The sequence below is a fragment of the Manis pentadactyla genome, chromosome 1, assembly GCF_030020395.1.
Source record: "Manis pentadactyla isolate mManPen7 chromosome 1, mManPen7.hap1, whole genome shotgun sequence".
Lineage (NCBI taxonomy): Eukaryota > Metazoa > Chordata > Mammalia > Pholidota > Manidae > Manis > Manis pentadactyla.
This window is the reverse complement of record NC_080019.1, coordinates 99,776,595-99,782,291: the sequence shown is the minus strand read 5'-3', so window position 1 is coordinate 99,782,291 and position 5,697 is coordinate 99,776,595.

The window sequence follows — 5,697 nt, the reverse complement described above, 5'->3', positions numbered from 1 at the left end:
AAAAAAAAAGGCAGATAGCAAATATGTACCTGCATCATTCAAATATTGATGCATCTGCTCCAAAGCTTTAAAACTAATTAGAAATTTTGTTTCATGACTGCAATTAGCCTTTAAAAAGATGGGCATCCATTAACATAGTTTGGTAGTATAATGACAAGCAATTAGTTATAATTGTTCTATTCTGGAAAGAGATAATAATTGAAATTAGATGACATATAAAGCAATTGAAAAGCAAGCTTGCTAATTGAATTTTTAGAATTTGGTATAGGGAATTCATTTTAGGATCGTCCTCTTTGGTCATATGTAGAGTTTTAAAAACATAAAATTCTTTTTCTTGCTTTGACTCTCTCTAGCTAGTATTTCTCTTCCCTTCATCTTCTTCTTCCCTTGAAATTTAGTTTAACCATTTCCATTTCCATTGTAATATAAGAGAAAATATATGGGTACTTGAAAGAACATGGAAGCTAAGGAAAATTCTCTACAAGATGGAACTAATTCTTTTTTGAGAGATATGAACGCTTAGTTAGAAGCTGCAGAAGACAGATACCAGCTCTATATAAGGAAGAACTTTCCTAGATTAGAATGGATCAAAAAAATTTCCTCAAATATTTATAATCCTCAGTTTGTTCAAATGTGAACTGGAAAATCAGTTATTGGATGTTGTAGAATTGTTACAAGCATTCATTGGGAGCTGGTGAAGAACTGGACTAGTTGATAAGTAAGATTCCTTCCTGTACTGAATGAGCTTCTATGTCTGAAATTATTTTCTAACAGAGGAGTTATTTGCATTGTGCCCTTTATCTGAAGGTTGTGATATCTACACAATTTAATCCCTGCTGCAGTTTTGAATTGAGCCACCCAAATGATCATGAACCTCATGTGCTGCTCAGGAAGAATGAAATTGAGACATAAAATTATATGTGAAATGCTAAGTGACATGAGGACATTCCTTTTATGCCTAATGCCTCCAGTATATTAGAGAATTGAATATTTCAGAAGGATGGAGGTACATAGAAATTTTAGGATGGCAACTTGGTGTGATTCTATTAACTAGAATATGGCTAGAAGCTATCTTTGATGCCTATGTAGAAAATTTCCATATAGTCCTATTGCTGATAAAAATCCCTGCATGTTTCCTAACACTTCTAGTATATTTAGGCCATGGGAGAGAGTGACTCATATCTCTGGGTATTATAGAAGATGCAAGGAAGTATTACACAGGTCAAGAGAGCAGACTTATTTGAAATAATAGCAATACTGTTGTTGGACATGCCACCACTGATTGTTTCTAGAGCTGCTGTACTACAATGAGTAGATAGACTAAATTTTAGATTTCATGTTTTCAGTTCATTGGCTCCCTCCTAGCAGTTCCCTTCTGGCATAGGTAGGCATCACCAACTTAAGTCAACCCCTCTGGCCACACTGCCCATAAAATCATACCTCTTAAGGTCAAAACATCAGAACAACACAGGCTCTCTCTTAGGAGTATGAAGATACACATCTTGAGATACTTACTTACTGGTTAGTCTAGCCATTCTTCCTCATAGCCACCTAGGACCCAGGACCTCTTAACTTCCATGTATGAAATCCATGATTTTTCTTGTCAGTTAGGATGTTTTTGCCTGTAGCTTATAAACAGTTCAAACTAGCTTAAAATATAAAACAATTTGTTAGCTGTCCTCAGCTTCTTGTGTCCACATAAGTATCTATTTCTAACACAGTTGCCCTAATGAAAGTTTTAAACACATTTCACTTAAACTGTTTTAATTGTATCCTACCTGGTAATTCTGCCACCCCAATTCATGGTTTCCTATAATAGACATCCATTCATTCAACATTCTGAGTACTTACTATGCTATTTTGGTGGTGGTGGTGGGGACACATCTTTGAATAGGCTAAATTGTAGTTCCTAAATTAAAGGAGCTTCATTAGGCTTTGGTACAACATCAAATGGAGTCTCAGAAACTGATAACACAGGTCTGTTCTCTCTGTGGGGTGACTCTGACTGTGCCCCATACTGTATTCACCACTGGCCAATGGAGCAGCCTCTATCTGAGTTTGCCTGCTGGTGTGGCCCAGGAAAAGAAAGTGTGACAAAGCACAAACTGTTTCTCAAAATTTCTGCCTCCAACTTTCCTATATCATACTCACTTATATTTCACTGGCCAAATCAAGCGGCTTGACACATCTGACTTCAAGAAGTAGTGTATGCCTCTTCCAGGCACGGCAGTGGGCAGTGATGATGAGTAAAGCGATCAACAACCTCACCTTAAAGTTTAGAGCAGAGGTCAGCTAACCGCAGCCTGCCACATATTTTTTAAATAAAGTTTTACTGGAGCACGACCACACACATTCATTTACATACGGCCTATGGCTGCTTTGCACTACAGTGGTAGAATTGAGTGGTTATGACAGGGACCATATGGTTAACAAAGCCTAAAATATTCAGCCTCTGGTCTTCTAAAGAAAATATCCTACCCTGATTTAGAGAGGCAGAAAGATACATGCATAAACATCTAAAAGGAAGTGTATCCTACTTCCTTACTTATTTCATGATTAAAGACCTCCTTTTTTTGGAATCAGATGACATAATTTTTAAAAATCGAGTTGAGGCTTTATTAAGAAAACATGTTATAAGATGGATTTTTTTTGAAGTACTATGGAGCTGCAAAGGAAACAGACCTGATTGAGAAGTTGAGGGAAGAAGTTTGGAGGAAATAGTATATAAAGTAAGGAAAGGAGGAAAGATTTTCTTGGCGTGCCTTCAAGGGAAAAGTATTGCAGAAAGAAAGAAAAACTTGAACAAGAAAAGTTTAATGTATGTTCAAGGAATGGTGAATACCTGATTATGATTTAAATTCTAGAATTTATAATAAATTATGAGATATCAAGTTGTCCCTGGAAACACAAAATGCCATATTGAATTTTAAAATTAAAACTATTATTAGAAGATGCAGCAAGAGTGTCAAAAGGTGTTTAGGCTTTCTGTCTTGGCTCTGCCATGCAGTGACTGTGTGACCTACCTGTGTGGCCTTATGCACATTACTTCACTCTCTGAGCCTCAGGTATCTCTGCCTCTGAAATGAAAATTGTAACTTCATAGCTTTTGATGATTTAAATTATAAGATGTATAGTGTCTGTCTTGTGCCTGATATGTAGCACATGCTCAAAATTGTAACTATTATTATGAATATTACTCATTTTAAGCAATTGTCAATTATCAATCTACCTCTTTGACTTTTGCAGCCAGGCCCATTATTAATTGACATACACTTTCTGGCCTTTGTGCCCCTTTTTGTGTTGTACCTCCTTATTGGAACAACCTGCTACTACCTGCTACCTATGGAAGTCTACTCTTCTTCAATATCCATCTCAAATGATATTCTCTCTATAAGCCCTCAGAGTGGCTTCCCATAACTTAAAATTAAATATCTTCCTTCCAATTACTCCCATAATTAATATTCATAACCCGCTGTAAGAATATGTCATGTTAGGTCTTATGCGTGTGCTATATTCAATCATTCATAAGAATTTTGAGGGAAGGGACTGCATCTTGGTCTTGTTAGAATCTTTGTTGTATAATTTTACAAGCAGCATTCACTCATGGCAGAATGATCCAGAGAGTATTCTAAGACTCCTAGTTACTTGATGAATCATTTTAGGAAAACCTTAGTTCTGCAACTAAGCTGATCTTTACAAATAAAGAAAAATATAAGGTCATAAGTTGATCTGTTTACCTTTCTCTGAAGTTTGAAAGCAATTAAATTGAATTGTGTTATTTTGCATTAACATACAGGGAAAGCAGTTTTAAAATCATGTTTATGAAATTCTCTGAACAAGAAGCTTTACCATTATTGTTTATTTTCTAAATATTTAATGAATAGCATATGGCTTAGGATCTTACTAAATTTCTATTGTGTTGGAAAGTCACTAATGAATGACAGAACATTTAAAATGAAAAATCCAATGCATGTAGCTTAAAATAACACAAGGCATTTGAATTGTCCCATTTCCTTTAGATGTAGTCAGATATTTAGAGCAGTATTCTCAAATTTAGGGGCTCATGGACCCAAGGGTGGAGCAGATGAGTCCTTGGGGTATGAGAAAGCATGAAGCTCTTATTCGTGTTAAATTTGTATCCAGTATTTAAAGATCTCTACTTTTTAATGATTTAAAATATACATTATATGTTTATCTAGTATTTTATGTATATAATTTACAAATAAAAATAATTACAGGTATGTTCTCAAAATTTATTTACTGATAGGGGTACAGAATATTTTTAAAAACTGGGGCTCACTGGTTTAAAGGAAAGCAATATATATATATGTATATGTGTAATATATATCATAAACAGCAATATTTAGTCAGGCATTTCATGTGTTTATTAGCTTTTAGAGACAGTGGTGATTGGGTTCTTACTATACAGACTGCATTAGGATATAATACATATTTTTGAAAAAATATTGATTTCTGGTGGTGAAGAAGCTTCAGGGTTCCATCCAGCATTTTTAAGTTTGGTAAACAGGAGAACACTCTAAAGCAAAAGTTAAAAAAAAAAAAAAAGTAACTATGTTGAACAAAAGCACTATATTTCACTTTTTTTATAAATGAGGAGAGTGCTACAATAAAGATGAGTGGCTATCACTTCGTTTTGTTTTCCTTATCTTTGCAATGGGGTTAAAATAAATACTCTTCATGTTCATTGAGCTAATGACCCTACCATAGCTTGCCCTGTCCCAGCAAGTTACCAGATAGTTCAGAGATTTTAAGTATTGATCAGAGAAGTGGGACTGCATACAGTCTGTTTTTATAAGAGAATTTCATTCCAGTTTTTACAATGTCCTATAGAGGAAAAAAAAAAGCAATGAGTGGATTTAGCCAACTAACCATGAGAGAAAGAAAGAGATTATGATATATGTGCACACTATTAAGTTAAAAGATTTTTAAAAAAAGAAAAAATAAAGCAAGCCCATGTTAGTGATAGTTAAGGAAAAATTCTTGCTGAGAGGTGTAAGAGAGAGGTCAGGAAATAATATTGTGCTGAGTTATTTTCTTTTGACAGCATTTTTGAAGCTTACATTTCAAATTTGGATAGTCACTTCCAGGTTCAGTGAGGGGCCCTTCACATCAATCCAATTAAACAGTTGTCATATACCTACCAGTGTTATAAAGAAGCTGCTATATTTTGTTTCAAGCAGACAGCTTTTCTAGATCTTGGAATTCTGGGGACTCAGGTCAGAGGAAATGTATGGCACTGGGATTTACCCAGGATAAAAGATACTGAAACCTCTCAGCAGGCCTGCAAAGTCAAAACAATGATGGTAACCTCCTGTACTACTCCCAGTGGCTGCATGATTTTCTCAGAGATAAATGCTTTCTGTACATCACTTAATCCTCACAACAACTCTGTCAAGTTGGTTTTTATCCCGCATTTTAAGTAATTTATCCAAGATCATAAAGCCTGTAGGTGACAGAGCAAAGATTAAAATCTAAGTCTTCTGGCTCCAATGTTCAGACTTAGCTGAACTACTTAGTAACTCCTAGTTACTACTTCCTTTTAAAAAGTCAAACTATGGTGAACTAAGATCACATTGACTTCTGAAGAATGGTGGAAGAATTTGCCTGTGGGTGTTTGACTCCCAGGAAGTGGGACTGCCCTCTACCTACTGGGACTTACACTGTTTAGCTCTATCA